This window comes from Panthera onca, chromosome C2 (assembly GCF_046562875.1).
Source record: "Panthera onca isolate mPanOnc1 chromosome C2, mPanOnc1 haplotype 2, whole genome shotgun sequence".
Lineage (NCBI taxonomy): Eukaryota > Metazoa > Chordata > Mammalia > Carnivora > Felidae > Panthera > Panthera onca.
The window spans coordinates 108,296,426-108,316,649 of NC_138347.1; the positions used below are offsets into that span (position 1 = coordinate 108,296,426).

Here is a 20,224-nt window from a genome sequence, read left to right on the forward strand (position 1 = left end):
TGTTATTGTTAAGAAAGTATGGGAGAGTTGAGGGATTTAGTTGTGGAGTTATTTCATGTTTTTTTTTTTTTTTTTGCAGAGAAGAAGATTGGTTGGTTACGTGTTGGTTGGTTGGTTAAGGAGAGAGGTTAAAGAGTAAAAGGGAGAGAAGAACATTACAGAAATTTAACCATACCTTGCCATAGCTACCTAGAACCTGTCTGGGGAGTAGGAGTAGGGCAGGTGGAAGAAACCAGTTCTAGAACATCAATATTTACTCTAAGCAAGAGAAAACAATCATACAAATCCAAATAATGGAACATTTTAAAGAACTCCTTAAAAATAATAATGTCATAAGAGGAAAAGAAAAAAAAAAGCAGCACAACTATTCTAGATTAAAGGAAACCAAAGGTTATGCTTGATCTTTATGTATATACTGGATATTCAGAAAATGCTATAAAGGATATCATTCAATTAGGGAAATCTGAATATGTGCTGAATATTAGATAAATATATTATGGTATCAATATTTAATTTTTTGAGAGTGATGAGAGGTACTGTGATTATGTAGAAAAGTATCTCTGTTCTTAAGATAAAGATACACGTTGAACTATTCAGAGGGTGAAGCACCATGATATCTGTAGAGTCCTTTCAAATGGTTCAGGAAAAAAATATACATGTATGCAGTACTCACTTTGCATAGTAGTGTAGCACTCAAGTGACCATGTGAAGTGAAATTATGCTAAGTAATTTTAATTATCAGTGGAAAAAATTACCAGTGTTCCATGAACTTTAAACATTTTTGTCAAAACATTATGATGGCCAGTTATAAATGTAAGAAAGTAAGAAAATAGTAAAACTAATTTTTAATTGGCACACTAGCATTTAAAACAATAGAAACATTGAGGATTGAAGTATTGCATTTCTTTGTGAAAAACAAGTATAATTTGAACAGTTCTTCTGATCATATAGCTATTTGGATCAAGCATCTTCTCTGTGCCTTTGCAAATGGTCATACTTCAGAGTTTGGATCAGCTTGCACCAGTTTATCATTTGCGCTTATAATGCTGTGAAATATCTTCAGAAGTTCTTTTGATGTGAAGTTTTTGCCAATGTCACGTCCTCCAAGACATTTTCAACCTTTTCATCGTAACCACTTTCCTCCTTAATCTCAGTAACTTTGCATCTACTGAGTTCCTCTGGCTGTATATCTAGAGTGTTACTAATGGTGACAGTGTCAATATTCCCAGTTGTCTCTTTTGTACCTCCATTTGTGCTTGATTCAGATTTCACTTTCAGTGTTATCACTTTTAACTTCTTTCCTGCACTTTCATCTTTTTGGCCAATTTCCTCTTTCAAATATCATTTTTGTAAAGGGTCATGTGAGTTTATCATGGGGAGAAAAGGAAGCAACACAATTGCATGCTTTGCTGTCTGTGTTTGAACTGAATAACAGATGTGCAGGGAGGGACCAATCATTGACAAATTTTGAAAGAAGTGTCTTGATTGGGTACTACGACTGATTGTAATGGGAATCTGATAATTATAGAGTGATTTGAAGATTGAAGCTCTGGCAGTGAAGTTGTCCTTTATGCAAATATAGTTAGTATACTATGGTAACAGAAATATGAATCATGCCATGTGTAACTGCCTGTATGTGTGTTTGTATACCTAGATATGTGTGTGGATCTCAATAAAGGATATAGAGGTGCCCATTTTTCTATTCTTGTAGCTTTTCTGTAAGTTTTAAACTTACCATAATAAAAGTTGGAGGAAGGAAGGAAGTAGGTCATGAGGAGACAAGACAATGCAATAGAAAACCTAGAGAAACAATAGACAATAAAAACAGACCAACAGGATATCCAGAGAATAGAAAAGGCTGTGGAATCAAATTGCCTGGGTTTGAAACCCACTTTATCCATCAGCTCTGTGATCTTGGGCAAGTTATATAATCTCTCTGAATCTGTTTCCTCTTAAAAATAATGGAGATAAAAATATTACCTATTATATGGGACAATATAATGATTGAATAATCTGCATATGTGAAATACTTAGAACAATAGTGGTATATAGTAACTATAGTGTAAGCTGTTACAGGCTTGTTAAGATAGGGGAGGCTAGTGTGTTTAGACATTAATAAGAATCCAGAAGAGGGAGGTTGAAGTTGCAAGAAGGGACAATTAATGGATATAGTTCCAAAAAAGGTGGGAGGAGATGGGGTCCAAAGCAACAGAGGAATTGGTCTTGGACTAAAGAATATCTCTATTTTAACAGGAGGGGAAGAGAATAGGATGGCTAAAGGTATAGGTTGGGTAATAAATTTGCTAGTGAGAAGGTATTATAAGGCAATGACTTCTGATTTCTCCAGGAAATAAAAGGGGAGTTATTTTTGGAGAGTGAACACTAAGATAGGGGATTAGAGGTTAAAAAGAGTAGGAGAACACTTGAAATGGCCCTTCTAGAGAGCAAGAGAGCAGTTGACCAAAGAAGTATAACAGAATTGTTAGCAGTGTTGAGGACCAAGAGCTAGTCACCTGAAAATTATAGTCATATCAGCTTGCCCTTTTGTGTTTCTCAGTTGTGGTGCACAGTTGCCTGGGTGCAGGCGTGGAAGATATGGGCCATTGAGTTCATCCAAGCTTGAAGTTTTTCCAGATTGATGTTATGAAACAATAAAGAGACAAAGGAACTTAGGGTATTGGCAAGAGGAATACTGAAAGTATGGACCATGAAATCTAACCTGGGAGTAAGAGAAGCAGGAGAAGGCTAGTGATGAGAAAAAGTAAAGGAGACCATGAATCAGAGAAGGCTCCCCTTGAGGTCAAGTAATAGTCCTAATGAGAATTGTTTAACAAGCAAACTAGCCATTTTCTAAATTAGGTTAATCCATCAACCACCTGGAGTCTGTGTAAGCACTGGAGTTGAAAAGTTGAGAGACAAGTTTTCTTTGGAGAACTGTTGGAGTACCCTGGTTTTTTCTTTTTCTTCCCTTCTATCCTAGGTGAAGGGAGTGGTGCTCCTCTTATACCAGGTGAGAGAGATATTTTAAGGAAACCATTGAAGAGCTTCAAATGTGCCTCCTTGAGTTTGAAGAGTGTAAGGGCTGGTAAGAGAAGTTCTTACCAAATTAGGTATGTGTGGTGGCAGGATGGGATTGAGGGGAGGGCAGTATGTAAAGCTGTATTGGGAGCAGGCTACACACATCCACCAGCAGCTGGGCAAGGGGAAAGTGAGTATTTCTCCTGGGTCAGATGCAGGGCTATGGGAGGAGCCAGTCTGGAGCTATCTCAGGTTGCATGACTAGCTTGAGGGAGTGGCCACAAGATGGCCAGGGGCTGAGGAAGAAATTGTAGGTCAGTGGGAGGTGAGAGACATTGCCTCCATCATGGCAGCTTACTGGAGTGATCCAAGTGGGAAATATCTCTTCAAAACTCACAAAAAATAGCCAAAGGAAAGAGTCAACAATGGGATTCTGCCATCCCAAAGGCTGCAATGATGGATTGTGTCTGTTCCAATCAAGTGAAACCACAACCTCTCCTCTCTCCTCTTGATCGAATCCGGGAGGATACAGAGGCAGTTGAACTGGAATAGGATGGAGAGGAAAGAGAAGCTCTCTCCCTCCACAGGCTTTTCATCGAGCAGCAGGAACAAGATGAGGGAGGAGAGGAGCTTTAGCTTTGAAGATGGTCCAAATTCTATTGAACATTTTAATGATTGCACTGAGACTTTTCTTGTGACTGAGAGTTCCAAGAAGAATTTTTATAACCTGAAAGCCAGAAAAGTTAGTGGTCTGCTCTAGTAACAAGGAAAACAAAACAAAAACTAGCTTAGAGAGGGAGTTGAAAGGGCAATTGGGAGCAAAAAGGAACTCACCTTATAATTCTGCCCTCTAGAGTTGCAGCTCATTCACTGTAATACTGATTACCCCAGATTAGTGAGATAATGCTGGCAAGGTCCAGAGTGTGGCTGTGGGTGGGGCAGGCTGTGAAGGAGTGGAATAGAAGGTCATTGAGGGTGAAGAGGCCAAGAAATGAGAGGTCTGGTGTTGGATGAGTCATCTTTATGAATGCCAAATGTTGGGGTAGAAAGACTACAAGCTTTGTGCAAGTGGTTCTTAAACTTAGGAGTGTATTAGAATCACCTTGAGGGCCATTGAAAGAGACAGTCTTGTTGAAGTAAGATACGGCCAGGGTTTCTATCTATTTTTACTAAGTTCCCAGGTGATGTGGAATAGACAACAAAGTTTGAGAACCACCACCCAATATTTAGTGGAGAGAAGTAACTGGTTAGTATATAACAGTATCTACCAGAAGAAAGGAAGAGAGGGTAGTTTAGCCAAATAGTAGGGGCCCCTAGGATGCAATTTTTTGTTGCCCTTTTATGGGTAAGAGAGTGGTGGTCTGGAAACAGTAATGGAGACAATAGCCTCCTAACTCATTATCCATAGTTACCACTTTCCTCCCTCCCTCTTTCCTTCCCTTCAGCTCTCTTGTGAAAATTTGTGAGTGTTAGGTGTTGACTTGTGTCTCCTCAAAAAAAAAGATATGTTGCAGTCCTAATCTGTAGTACCTTAGGATGTAAACTTATTTGGAAATAGCACCACAAAAATTTAGAAATAGATGTAGTTAAGATAAAGTAATACTAGAGTAGGGTACGCCCCTAATCCAACATAAGTGGTGTCCTTAAAAAAAAAAAAAAGATGGCCATGTGAAGACACAGAATGCCATGTGATGATGAAAGCAGATATTGGTGTTACACAGCTGTAAACTACAGAATATCAAAGGTTTCTGGCCAACTACCAGGAGCTAGAAAGAGGAAAAGAAGGATCCTCTTACAAGTTTCAAAAGAAGCAAGGCCATGGTGACACCTTGATTTTGGGGTCCTGACCTCCAGAACTGGGAGACCATACATTTCTGTTGTTTTAAGCCACCCATTTATGACACTATCGTGGCAGCCGTAGGAAACTAATGCAATGAGATATTCCTTTTTTGATGTGCTATAAATCATCTCTTACATTCTGCCCATGATGTGTCCCTGCCCCTTTCTACTGAACTTACAGTTTCAGGACACAGAGAAACCATATATAAGTCAATGGATGTCACTAGAACAAGAAAAAGTTCACTGCTTCTCCACCTACTTAAGCTGAAATACAATATACTTTGTGTTCTTGTTGGAGTTTTGAGCCCCCACACTGGCTTCTACAATTATTATTGACAAATGAATCAGTTCATACAAGATGGTAACTTATTAGAGTAGGTGTATGTGAAAGTTATTTTGAAAAAAAGGAAAAGAAGCCTATAAAATATACTCATGCGCTGCTCTCACATGAAAGCATTCCCATGAGGAATCTTAAACAGTCTTCATTAAAGGGCTGAAAAACTTCTTGGCAGTTGTATGTAATGGCTTCCATTTCCAAAAGCCCTCCCATCCTCTGATTCTCATAGTTCTTCTCTTTTTCCCAATATTGAAAGAAAATCTTGGGCCATTCCATGGCCCAAGAGCTCACACTAACTGACTCCAGGAAAGACAAAGTTCCATTCACAGCATATCTCATTAAGCTATCTAAAGCCTGCCACAGTCCCTAAGAGGGTGGTTCAACCAAGAGGTTGATTCAAGATATACCTTGCAGCCTAGAAATGCTCCCTCTAGAAATTTAGTTTACAGAAAAACCCCAAAGGGCCAAGTAAAGGACTAAGGTGGCTTGCAGATTCTAGAGAGAGGATAGAATAGTTACTAGGTGAGCTGAGTAGTCCAAGATGAATGTTCAAAAGAGGGATTATGTGCTAAATCTCTTACATCAGACCTTAAACATGAGCAGGGTTCATTAAAAAGGCATCTGGGCCAGAGATTCTTGCCCAGCTTTGCACATACATGGTTTCAAACTCTCTCCAGTCATAATCCTGCCTTCTACTAGACATTTTCACTTGGATGCTCTGCAGCTACGTGAAACTCACCATACCTAAAACCTTAGTGCATCTCAGCCCCGTTTGCCTCTCCCATATCTGTCTCCTCTTGAATTTCCTTTTCTTTAAATGTTTATTTATTTTTGAGAGAGAGAGCACAAGCAGGGGAGGGGCAGAAAGGGTGGGGGGACAAAAGATCCGGAGTGGGCTCTGCACTGATAGCAACGAGCCTGATGCGGGGCTCATGCTCACGAACCTTGAGATCACGACATGAGCCAAAGTTGGACGTTCAACCAACTGAGCCACCTAGGCACCCCAAATTCCCCTTTTATATGCTCTCCGAAACTGCCAAAGAGTTATGTGCTTGTACTTTCTCAAATGCAACTGTTCCATCTCACCTGCTCTCCAGTCTGTCTTCAGTATCCTTCACATTCCTGAAACTGCCTGCTTAAGACCTCCATGACCCTTGTGGCATCCAGTCTAACAGTCACTTTACTCTCCTCATGCTCCCAGCTCAGTAGTATCAAGCTGCATACTTCTCACCTGACCATTCTCCTTTCATGACCTCTGGTATATTACACATTGTGGTTTCTTTTCCACTTCCTTTCCCTGTTCCTCTCTGTCTCCTTACATTTTCCTCTTCAATCTCTAAAATATGGAGTTCCTCTAACATATCTTTAAATACCATCAGTCTATGTTGATCAACCATATATCAAATAGGCTCCAGACTTGTAAATAGTAATTACTAATTTGACATCTCTCTCAATGACTCTCATTGAGAGTCATTCCAGACTGCAGAGATGCAGAGATGCATTCCAGACATACTATAGCCCCAACCAAACTCTTAATTCCCTTTCAACTCCTCCCAGCTCAACCTGTTCTTCCCCAGTCTTCCCAATTCAATAAATGATATTCTATTTCATGCAGTTGCCCAAGCCAGAAACTTCTTTGTTTCCCTCATCTCCTACAGCTGATCCATCCATAAACCTAATGATTCATACCTTCACAATAAATGTCAAATGTACTTCTCTTTATCTCCCTTAGACTACTTTGGTCTAAGCCAACACCTGGTCCCCAAACTGATTTCTCTGATACACTTCTTACCACCTTTACCTCAACGCCAGTCTCTTCATCCAGAACAGTCAGAGAGTAAACTCTTAAGAGCTTCCAAATACAGCCTACAAGGCCATGCACGCTTTGGCTTTTGCTAGCCTCTCCAAGCTCATCTCATTCTGTGCTCTCCTGCACCCACAGAACTTAAACCTGCTGTTCTTTCTGTTCCCCAGACCAGCCTAGCTGTTTCCTGCCTGAGGACTTTGCATAAACTGTTCCCTTTCCTGAACACTCTGCCTACTTCTTTAATGTGTATTCCCTTCACCTAATTACACTCGATATTAGGTACAGGGATTGACATAGAGTAGGCTTTCAGTAAGTATTTCCTGAAATAGGGCAACAAATGGATCTGACCTGAAAATTCCTCCAACAACCCATTGGTTAGTGAGTGGGACAAGGTGAAACCACTTACTCTGTGCCAGAAAATGCCTGTTAGAAAAACAGAATGAAGTTCAGGGATGCCTGGGTGACTCAGTCGGTTAAGCATCCAAGTTCAGCTCAGGTCATGATATCACGGTTTGTGAGTTCGAGCCCCACGTCAGGCTCTGTGCTGACAGCTCAGAGCCTGGAACCTGCTTTAGATTCTTTGTCTCCCTCTCTCTCTGCCCTCTTCTGCTTGCACTCTGTCTCTCTCTCTCTCCCTCTCTCAAAAATAAACAAACATTAAAAAAAGAAAAAAAGAAAAACAGAATGAAGTTCAGAGAGACATCCAAGTTGGTCCTCCTTTTCCTTAGGGATTCTACCATCCCCTCATTGAGCAGTTAAGAAAGTAACCAAAATATTGAAAGACTATTTAGCCAGCATGGGACAATTTAAATGCTTTCAGAAAAAGTTAGGGTATAAATCACAAATAATAAATACCCACTTACACAGCAGCAGTAAAGAAAGAGGACTACTTACGAAATGGTTAGTATAGACTCCTGATTCCCATCATTTTCATCATAAGGATTTGATTCATTATACTCTTCCTATAAGGACCTCATATTTTTAAAAACATCTGTCTAGTAAACAAACTACATTCATCATGTAATAATTTACTTTTCCACTTCTAGTTAGACATATATAACCCCTATTTAGAGCATTTAACCAGCATGCTATGAAAATTGGAAGCCAAAGTAGGGCCAGGTAGCTTTGTTTTAGTATTATTAAAATTTTTACTGGGGTTTTTGAAATATTTAAAATACCTTGCAAACTCCCACCTGGTATTCTATTCAAAGCTTTAGCCTATGTAAAGAAAATAATACACATGGTTCATTTATCTTTTCTTCAAAAAAATCTCCCTGTGGCTCTTTGCTGATTATTAACTGTAAAGTGAATTGGATTCTTTGGGGGAGAGAAACTCATCATCGTGGTATTTTGATAATAAGGTAATGGAAGTTTAGGTAGTCTACTGGAGCCAAAATACAATAGACGCCAGAACACTGCTCTACATCAGGGCAGATGCCACCGTGGAATCTCACATGCCTTTCTCCAATGGTTGCCATGCAGCAGTAGAGAAGGAAATGGAAAGGGAGTAAAGGAGTAAAACTTTCCTCTAGAGTAAACTATTGGGTATCTTTTTATTCTGTTCTTAGGATAGGAAGTAATAGTATGTACTCATCAAAACTAATTTAACCACTAAACCTCTTTTTCCTCTGTACTTGTTAGGTTATTTTAATCATTTTTAGACACTATTAGTTCTTAAGCAATTTCCACTAAGGGAAGGAGAAACATGTAAATGTTTTATATCCATAAAATGAACACTCATTCAAGTGCTGTAAGTATCTGAAATAAACTAATGATACTTGTCAACTTGTCACTTTGAGAACATTTCTTAAAAACTGACCATATCAACAAAATTGGTATTTTTAGGGAACTATTCAAGATAAGCAAGCAAATCATGTTACATAAGTTCTAAAGAAGAAGAGGAATGCTAATCATATAGTTATACTGAACAATTTAACACCGGAACTCAAGATGTTTCAATTCATAATTTTACTAACAGGTGCTGAATCTCCTATATTTTTATAGCTTTAGTGTGGGAAGTAAGCTATAGTTCAGTTGGTGGAAATTTTATCTGACTAGACAAATGCTTGATAGATCAAGCTTTTTTGATTATTAATGCACCACACAAGGAATACAGATTTTTACTTTTTCTGTCAAGATGTTCCACAAACATCCCCATCTTAAGACTGTAAAGGACACTAAAAATGAACATCTTCCTCTACATTTTAGCCACAGACAAAAGAACTGTAGTGACTCTTCTGAGATTATATATAGCCTCTGCAGAGCTGAAATCCAAAGCTGTAGGTTCTTTTTCATTAGGAGTATGTATAAATTTTATCTCCTATTATCATTAAAATGATATGTTTTAACCATATAAGTCAGTGGCATTTACTGCCTTCACAATGTTGTGCAACCATCATCAAAACCTTTCTATCACTCCAAACAGTATCACTGTATATTTTATGCAGCATGTTCAATAAGTGTTTATTCATGAAACAGTTCATCCACTAAATACATACATACATATATATATATATATATATATATATATATATATATATATATACACACACATATATATATACATGTATATATACATGACCTTCGGCTCAGGTCATGATCTTGCGGTCCGTGAGTTTGAGCCCCGCGTCGGGCTCTGTGCTGACAGCTCAGAGCCTGGAGCCTGTTTCAGATTCTGTGTCTGCCTCTCTCTGACCCTCCCCCGTTCATGCTCTCTCTCTGTCTCAAAAATAAATAAACGTTAAAAAAAAAAAAAAAAAAAAGAAAAAGAGTGAGAGAGCAAGCAGGGGAGAGGGGCAGAGGGAGAGAGAGAATTGTAAGCAGCCTCCAAGCTCATCACAGAGCCCAACACGGGGCTCAGTCCCATGACCCCCGGATAATAACAGCCGAAAGCAAGAGCTGGATGTTCAAACAACTGAGCCACCCAGGCACCCCTACCTGTAACTTTTTACAAGATAAATTTTATTGGTGTATAATTCCCATAAAATGCACCTAAGTAATGGTTTAATGAATTTTAACAAGCAAATACAACCATGCTTACACCCACAGTCAAGAAACCACAAATTTTCATCACGATAAGATGTTCCCTTGTACTTGTTTTCAGTCCAGACTCCCTCACCCCCAACTCCTTAGGCAACCACTAATGTGCTTTCTGTAACTATAGATTTTGCCTTATTAGAATTTCATAGGGGCACCTGGGTGGCTTAATTGGTTAAGTGACCAACTTCGGCTCAGGTCATGATCTCATGGTTTGTGAGTTGGAGCTCCACGTCGGGCTCTGCAGAGCCTGGAGCCTGCTTCAGATTCTGTGTCTCTCTCTCTCTCTGCCCCTCCACTGCTCACGCTCTGTGTCTCTCTGTCTCTCAGTAATAAATAAACGTTAAAAAAAAAAAAAAAGAATTTCATAAAGATAGAATCGTATATATGCACTCTTTTATGTCTACTTTCTTTTGCTCTGATACTGTTTGAGACGACTGATAGTGTTGCATGTGTTAGTTCCTTTTAATAGCTGAGTAATATTCTTTTGTGTGGATATAACTTATCAGTTCATCTGTTGCTAGATACTTGGGTTTGCAGCTTTGAATACTATGAATAAAGCTGCTGCAAACATTCATGTACAGATGTATACTGATACATGTTTTCATTTGTCTTGGGTAAATAACTGTGAATGGGATTCATGGGTTGTATGGTAAGTGAATGTTTAACTTTTTAAGAAACCGCCCAATTATTTTTCAAAGCATTTATAGCATTTTATGTTCCCACTAGCAATGTATGGCAGCTCTAATTGCTCCATGCCCTTGCCAACTGTTGGTATTTCAGTCTTTCTAATTTTAGCCTAATGGGTGTATAGTGGTGACCCACTGTGGTTTTACTTTGCACTTCCCTGAAGGCTAATCATATGGAGCATCTTTTCATGTGTTTACTGTCCATTTATGGATCTTCATTTGTCAAGTATCTGTTCAAATCATTTGCTCCTTATTTCATTGGATTCTTTTACCTTCATACTATTGAGTTTTAGGAGTTCTTTACATATTTTGGATGCCTGTCTTTTGTGAAATGTGCATTTTGCAAATATTTTCTTCCAGTTTGGGGCTTATCTATTTCTTTAATATTGTCCCAGAGCAGAGTTTTTTTTATTTCAGTGAAGTTCAGTTTTTTCATTTTTTATGATTTTCTCTTATTAAGAAATTTTTGCCTATCCCAGGTTTAAAGTTTTTCTCCCATGTTTTCTCATGCAGTCAACTGTAGACTTTTGTAGATGTCCTTACTCAGCTTTAGTAACTTCCCTGCTCCTGATTTGCTAACAGATTTTATTATGAGTGAAACATTTATCAAATGCTTTCTCTACCTATTGAGATGATCATATTGTATTGCCCTTTATTCTGTTAATATGGTGAATTACATTTATCAGTTTTTGAACTTCAAATCAACCTCCTTTTCCAAGGATAAACCTTACTAGATCATGATATAGTATAATTTTTAACACTGCTGGATTCAATTTGCTAATATTTTGCTAAGGATGTTTGCATGTGCATTCATGAGTGATACTGGTCAGTGTTTTTCTTATATCTTTAACAAGTTTTGATATTAGTAATGCTGGCTTTATAAAATCAGTTAAGACATATTCCTTCCTGCCTTCCATTTTTTGAAGGGGTTTATATTGTTTATATTTTTCCTGAAATGTTTGAGGAAATTCACTAGTAGATCTATCTGTGTCTAGACTTGGGCTCAGATTAGGACTTAAATTTTTATTTTTATTTACTTGTTTATTTAAGTTTTTTTTTTAATGTTTGTTTTTGAGAGAGAGAGAGCATGAGAAGGGGAGGGGCAAGAAAGAGAGGGAAACACAGAATAAAAAGCAGGCTCCAGGCTCTGAGCCCTCAGCACAGAGACTGACGCAGGGCTCAAACCCACAAACTGTAAGACCATGACCTGAGCCGAAGTCAGATGCTCAACCAACTGAGCCACCCAGGTGCCCCAAGACTTCAATTTTTAAAATAGATATTAGGAATTCAACTTCTTTAACAGATATGAAGTTAAACAGGTTTTCTATTTCTTCTTGAATCAACATTGATTGTGTCTTAAGGAATTTGTTCATTTAAGTTGTCAAATATATTGATAAAGTTGTTCATATTACTTTATTATGCTTTTACTATTTATAGAATCTGTAGTGATGTTCCTTCTTTGATTTCTAATATCCGTGTCTTCTTGTCTATTGATTTCATTGATCTTTTCAAAGAACCAGATTTTGGTTTCATTGATTTTCCCTTTTGTTTGTGTTCTATTTTATTATTTCTCTTAATATTATTTATTTTCCTTCTGCTTACTTTGGTTTAAATTCTCTTCTTACAGCTTAAGTTGGAAGCTTTGATTCTTGATTTTAGACCTTTCTTCTTTTGTAATATAAAATTTTAAGGTATAGATCTCCTTCCAAGCACTGCTTTTGCTGCACCCACAAATTTCTCTGTGTTCTGATTTCATTTTCATACTGTTCAAGACGTTTTCTAATCCTCCTGTGTTTGTTGATATATAGGCTTAGAAGTGTGTAATTTCCAAATATTTAGGGATTTTCCAGATATATTTCTTTTATTGATTTCTAATTCCTTTGTAGTCAGAGAATATACTGAATGATTTTAATTAAGTCTTGTTAAATGGCCTAGAATATAGTTTATCTTGATAATTGTTCTGTGTGCACTTGAAAAGAATGTGTATTTTGCCATTGTTGGATGGAATAGTCTGTAAATTCCAAGTGGATCAAGTTGGTTGTTGTTCAAGTATTCTATGCCCTTATTGATTTTCTGTTTGTTCAACCGATTGAGATAGAAGTATTGAAATATCTGACTGTAATTGTGGATTTCCCTATTTTTCCTTGAAGTTCTATTAGTTCTTACTTTGTGTATTTTGAAGCTGTTATTATGTGTGATCAAGGACACTCCATTCTGGCTGGTCAGAACCCAAATGTCCTTTAGGCCTGTCTGAGCACTGGACATTGGCTAACAGCTCACCAGTCATTATATAAGCTCTTACAATATGCCATATACTATATTTATCAATCGATATAGGCTAGGTTAGGCTGTGATAACAAGCAACCTCCAAAGGCCAGTGGTTTGAAACTTGTCACAAAGATTTTTTTCTTGCTCATGTTACATGCCCACTGCATGTTGACTGTGACTATTCTGTGTCCTGTTTGAGACTTTAGAGGGATAGAACAGTTTCTGTCTGGAGGACTGCTGGTCATTATGGCAGAGAGAAAACATGGCAAACTGTGTACTGGCTCTTAAATTTTCTGCCTCAAAGTGTCATATGTCACCTCTATTCATACTTCATTTACTTCATTTCACTATTTTATTTGTGAATAAAATAGTCTACCACACTGTGTTAAGCATTCAAACACTTTCTCTTTTAATCTTCATTAACAACTTTCCAGAAATAAGTACTATTATTGTTTCCATTTTACTGAAGAGGAAACTGAGGATCAGAGAGTAATGTGGCAAAAGCCAAGTAATAATCAAATGGCAGGGCCTGGATCCAGCTTTGCTGACCCCATTGTAATTGTGCTATCCTGCCATAAGAAAAGGAAAAGGAAGGAGTGATCGAGTTTGGGAAGGAATATAGCAAGGAGAAAGGAAATGAAGGGAGACCCTAAAAATATTTGTAAATGACTACTTCCTATGGAAATCTGCTCTGGTGATCAGCAAGAGGTTGGATATGGAAAGGAGAGAAATTCCTCTTAACTCGGTTCTTCCCAGTCCACACCTCATCTGTCCATCCCATATCACATGACCTTATCTCATGTCATCCCAAGAAAGCCCAGCTCCTGTCTCTCTACATTCCAAAGGCCCCAACCCTGTTACCTATATTGAGGTTCCCTCAAGTCCCAGTCTGTATTGATTATTCTGTTTATATGGTCCAAGAAAAAAGAGTTTACTACATTTAGCAGTGACCAGATATTTCCATCATTTAATCCTGGCATGTCATAAAAATCCAACACTTGACAATTTATTATTATTTCCTCTGGAAACCTGTATGCCAGTGATTTATAAAAACCAAATTGCCCTTTGAACCAAAATCTGTATTCAAAGCTTTCTGAAACAATGCTATGAAATTAGAGGTGAGTATAGCTTATTAACACAATATTAGAATTCTATCAAAAAGAAAAAATAAACTGGAAAATATTAGCATATATTTAAAAGGCTTAAGATCTGTGTTTTATAAAATGCTCATACAAAAAATATTAGATTCTTGCAAGTAAATGAGCTGGGGAAAGAAATAGATGTTTCATTCAAGAGGATATAACTAGTAAACAAGTACATGAAAACTAGTTCAATCTCACTAATGTAAAAGATAAATACAAATTAAAACAATGAGAACCATTTTACATTGTTTAAAGGGGCATACAACTTTCTAAATGCCATTACTTGGTCACTTTTCATTCTTTCAGTGAAATTGTTATAATCTGATAGTACTGGTATTACTTTTTGTCGAGAATCACGTGGTGGCAACATATAGCAAGCTCATGGGGTGAAAGGTCAGAATGCTTAAGCCTATATATTTCTGAAAGAACTCTGAGCTTGTCGTGGCATTCTGGTGGGGCAGGGGGGACTGCAGCCACTTGATAAACCTCTGATGGAGAATTGTCTGTCTCTGATGGGAAAGGTGGGAGACCATGGGTGGGGCGCTCAGAGCCTGTTGGTTCCTGGGTGAAATAAAAAACCCCTCACATCTAGGCTTTTGACCTTTACTTAATCCTACCTCTGAAGAAATAATCCCTAAGGGAAAAAGCTAAATAAACAAGGATTAGCCACAGTGTTAATTGTTATGGAAAAGATTACAAAATAAGTGCCCAATAGCAGGGGAATAATTAAAAATATGGTGTAGGTATTAAAATTCAAATTACAAGGACTACACAGCAACATAGAACATGCTTCTGAGATAGTTTTAATTGAAAATGGGAAAATGCACTCATTGCAATTATTCACCAGAGCTAGAAGGGAACAGGGTCAATGCACAGTTAGCTCTGCTGAGGTGACAACATTTTGAGCACAAATTCTCCCTCACTTATTTAGATTTATTGTATAATACAGATAGAATATTTATGTAAAAGGAATTCTATTTTTAGAGAAAAGGAGAAATAGGACACTATGACCCTTTTCTACTCAGCTTCTCGTTGGAGGCTTCAGAATTTCATTAAAATGCAAAATTCACAATCATCTTTATTTTTGGTATATCCTGATAAATATATTATAAGCTTACTCTGAATCTGAATTGGTCATCCTCATGGGAGGATTTACATGTAGATAAATAGCTCTTATGTTAATCCATTTAGCTCCAAAGACTGTAAGGGGAATGTGTACTAATCATATGGTCCGCTTGTTAAGTTTTTTAAATCACAGGGAAATATGCGAGGTGTTTGTCATGTCAGAAAGCACAGGAGAAACTTACATTTCTGTTTTCAGCTACAGCTACATTTCAGGTGAGGAATCTTTCCATTTACAACAGTGGGCTTAACTGTTAATCTAAACAAGTACAATAAATACACAATTTTATCTCGGTTTCCAGATTTTTAGATACTCTGTTTTTATTGCACTTTTCAGATTAACAGTTGGACCCACTGCATTACATTTAGAGATGCTTCACCTGAGGAGGGGTTTGGAGGTTGAAGAAAAACATTTAGCATATTATTTGAAAAGTAACTAAAATACTGTTTACAAACAAATGTATCGGACTTTTTTTAAATTTTTTAAAATGTTTATTTATTTTTGACAGAGAGAGAGACAGAGCATGAGCAGGGGAGGGGCAGAGAGAGAGAATCGAAAGCAGGCTCCAGGCTCTGAGCTGGCAGCACAGAGCCTGATGCGGGGCTCGAACTCACAGACCGTGAGATCATGACCTGAGCCGAAGTCAGACGCTCAACCGACTGAGCCACCCAGGTGCCCCTGCATCTGACTTTTTGAACATCCTGTGGTGTCTTACTGTTAGCTTTAAATTTCGTCAATGGCAAAAAATAGAAAAGCCAGAGAGTCTCCCAAACTAGGGGGATGGGAGAGTAGAGCAAAGGGTAGGAGAGGGAGGAGGAAGAAAAAGAGCTGGAAGTTTTTGTGCTGTCTTGACTGAAGAAAGTTAGGTTGAAATAGAAACCTTGAAATGAGTTGTGGGCTCACTGATCGATTAGGAGAAGGTAGTGAACAGGGGAGGGGAAAGAAAAATATTCCTTCCAGCACTTCTGGGAACAGCCTCAATATTCACACAGTGAGGCTGAGAACAAATTGTGAGGTAGATGAAGCTCTAGAAACACTTCTCTCTTCTTAGTAGCTCTCCTAGCCTTCAGAGATAACAGCAGAAACTGTGTGTGTGTGTGTGTGTGTGTGTGTGTGTGTGTGTGTGTGTGTGGTGGGGGTGGCAGCAGAGGCAGTGGTATGAGGAAGGAGAGAAAAATCTCAGAGAAGATAATGAGGCTGTGGAGTGTGGGAGCCCAGAGCAGAAAATATTCTGGTGCTTGAGAGAACAGGAAGGCGTATATATAAATGTGTGTGTATCTCTTTTTAGATCCTTTCATTCAGGAGGCATCTCCCTGGAGACGGAGGAAATGGTAGGAGTCCCCTGGGGTGCTGTCAGCTCCACTTGCTGAACTTCTGGAGAAAGAGTGAAATACTAGGTAAAGGAAATGCCTCCAGCCTGCTCCTAGGGAGAGGCAGGACTGGGAGGAGTGGGGAGGTGAAAGGGACCCTTGACCTGAATAAGTTGGAGACGTTTCCAAGTGTGGCTCCCTTCCCACTCTCAACCTCACAGCACTAGTGCCCCTGACAGGAAGGAAAACTGCCTTGTCCGTGGCCCCTTTCAGTTCTAGTACAGCTAGAAGGATGTTCCCCACATTTGTGCTCTTACCTTCTTTACTTCTAGGCAAACCCCAAAGCCCCCAGCCTCAAAGAAGGGCCATTCCTGGGGCAGTGCTGACAAGTCCAGGTTAGAGGGACTTGGGAAGTCTCAGATCAGAGGCTGGCACTCTTATCAACCACCCTACCCAACCCTTGTGTCCATGCTCCTCCTTGAAGGCCTGCCTATCAGAGGTTTATTTCTGACCAGGGCCACTAGGACAGAGGAAGTTTGTGGGGTTGGACCACCACACCATACATCTGCACCAGCCTTCTTTGCTACTCTTTTTCACTGCAAATATAAAATAATCCATTGGCAGTATCACTTCTGTGGTCCCACTTATATCATTGTTTCTGGGACTGTGTTGAAAACAAAATCCTGACAAACAAATGTTTAGAACACAGACTCTTTGAAGAATGCTGTCTTATACCCATTTACTACAACAAGCATTTCTTATGTATCTTACACCAGTCTGGGAAATGCTCTGTCTGTGCTTTCATAAATTGGGCCATTGCTGCTGGTGCTCCAGGATGGTTTTAGGTTGTACACTAACAGGGCAGCAAATGCCATTGACTTATCATGAAAATATTACCACCATTCTAATTATCCTTCTGATTATACCAAAGACAAGGTCCTGGTTTGGAACTAGATCTTTAACACTGTTCTAACACTTGCTTATTGCTATTATTACTGTTTAATAAGTATAGGTCAAGAGCTTTGGGCTGGTTTAGGTGATACAGAGGCTGAATTCCAAACTGGTGGCTCTGTGACTGAATCCAGCCTGCAGATACGATTTTTACTATGCCATATTTATATTTATATATATTTTGGGCCAACATTTAGAAACTCCAGAAATTTTGCCTAAAACCCCAGATTCCAAGCTTCTGTTAAATAATCAAAATATGCTCAAATTCCTTCATGGCAGAATCTGACTCTATTCTCTAAACAGGACACATGCTCTGGGGCCCTGGGCGGCTCAGTTGATTAAGCGTCTGACTTTGGCTCAGGTCATGATCTTGCACTGGTGAGTTTGAGCCCCGTGTCAGGCTCTGTGCTGACAGCTCAGAGCCCAGATCCTGCTTTGGATTCTGTGACTCCCTGTCTCTCTGCCCCTCCCCTGCTCGCACTCTGTCTCTCTCGCTCTCAACAATAAACGGACATTAAAAAAATTTTTTTAAACAGGACATGTGCTCTCCACTTTGCCACAGTCTCTACCACTCCTTATCATGTTATACAGGACCCATATATTATTCACTTCCATTGCCTTCCCAGCCCCTCTACGCATTTGCATCTTAGGTCTATTTTAGGAATTCTGTGGCTAAAAAGGTAGACCACAATCAAGCTTGACTTTCAGGCTAAGGAATTTGGTCTTCATTCTATAGGAAATAGAGAGCCATTAATTTTTTAGTAGGGTAGCCAAGGCTTAAAGCAACTCTTTCAAAAATGAGTCTGACTTTTATTTGAAACTAAGGATGAGGAGGGGAGAATGGAGGCAGGGGGCTGGTGAAGGGGTAACCTTAAATTTCATTGTCTCAGGAAATGGAAGCTGGGCCTAGGCTGTGAAATGAGTGGGTCTGGCCTACATGGCCTCCAGACATGCAGTTAAGAACAGGATCGGGAGCCTTGGGCAGTGCAAGGACAAGTAGAAAGCCAAACCTGGGCTGAAAATGCATGGTCATCAGTGAGGTGAAGCTAACTGGCCCAGAGCCTAGAGGGACTTTTTGAAGCAGAGACACAGGCCCTTAAATAAGGGCCTACAAGCAGGGAGGGAACCATCAGAGCTGGTTCTGGCCAGGCAGGCAAAGGTAATACCAAGGTGGTGGTTGTGGGAATGGAAATAGCTGGAGAGATGTAAAAGCCATTTAGAAGGAAGATCCAGTGATACTGGTAGCTACTAGGAAAGGGGGTCTTAAGGAGGAATAAAAAAAATGATTCTAAGACTCCTAACTTGGGAGCCAAAGAAGATAGTGGTGAGGAGGAAGAAGACATTTTTGAGTATATGAAATATGAGGTGCCATCAGGATGCCCAGTAGGCACTGGAAGGACTGACGTTTAGAGAGGTGTAGGCTGAAAGTAATACTAGGGTATCATCTTGCACAAAGATGAGAGATGAAGATAGAGAAAAGGAAGAGGGAGGGAGAGAAGGAAAGAGTAAATCTTAGGGCGAATTTAAATTTAGGATGTCCATGAAAGTATCACAAATGCTCTGATATGGAGGAAGAGAAACATTTAGCTCCATGCTGGTTAAGGGGCAAGGGGCAAGGCCATAGTGTTGTCACAACCTTCAAAGACCACAGCAAATGAGGACCAAGAAACAGAAGCAGAGCCAAAGTAGTATTTTCTAGAAAGAGGATCTCCACATTCATTCATTCAACAAGTATTTATTGAGAACCTAGCTTTTATCCAGGCCCTGAACAAACGGAGGTGGGCCAGAGACCCTATGCTGATCGAACTTACATCCTGCTGGAGAAGACAGACATTACACAAAGACTGATCGTGGTCAATGTTACCAAGAGAAACAAAGCAGGGTAAGTGGACAGATAGTGACAAGGTGGTCCAAATAGGCCTCTTTGAGGAGGTGGCATTAACATAACCCTAAAGTGAGGGAATGGGCCATAAAAATATCTGAAGAACAACATTCTAGGCAGAGGGGAAAGCAAGGGCCAAGACAGTCTGGCACATGCTTGGTAGGTATTAGAACAAAAAGGAGGCCAGAGTAGCTACAAAACAAGGGAAGGGGGGAGCCAGGGGCGAGGTCATGAAGAACCACATAGGCCAAGCTAAGGATTTTGGATGTTAGCCTGTGGGGGCTGCTCTTTGGAGGGTTGAAACAAGACAGTTACATGGTGTTACTTCACTCTGAACAGGATCAGTCTAGAGGTCTGGCTATGGCTTAAAGGGTGGGGCCACGAAAGGTACAAGGGCACAAGCAGACAGTGAGGAGATTCTTATGTGGTAGCAGTGAGAGATGGTGGTTTGGAGCAGGAGGAATGTAGGGAGCAGCAGCAAGATGGATGTTGGAGGGATGGACCATTCAAGAGGGAGACCTCCCAGACGGTGTAAGAAGCAGGGAAGAACAGAACTGACAGCACAGGGGCAGGAGCAAGGAAACTGTAACATGGAAGAATATAATCATCCACACTCAGGGGTGGTTTAGAAGCTTTGAGGCAGAAGAAGGCAGGCTACCCTGGCCTTCAGCTCAACCACTTTTGTTTTTTTTTGTTTTTTTCTTACAGATCCCTGTGGAATTTAGAGGAGGGTGAATTTGTCAATGTTGAAAGAAGACCCACTTGGGAAGAAAACTTGATTTTGTGTTTCCAGTGTATGACAGGAAAATGTTGACCTCTCCA

General features: G+C 39.4%; 1 long non-coding RNA gene across 1 annotated transcript in view; it reads left to right on the forward strand.

Moving 5' to 3' along the window:
* Nucleotides 1-19,502, forward strand: part of LOC132683296 (uncharacterized) — a 31,308-nt gene extending 11,806 nt beyond the window's left edge. The window contains exons 7-9 of the long non-coding RNA XR_013549808.1: nucleotides 16,548-16,656; nucleotides 17,824-17,898; nucleotides 19,282-19,502. This is a non-coding gene — a long non-coding RNA (uncharacterized LOC132683296). The remainder of the gene's footprint in view (nucleotides 1-16,547; nucleotides 16,657-17,823; nucleotides 17,899-19,281) is intronic.
* Nucleotides 19,503-20,224: the final 722 nt, after the last annotated feature.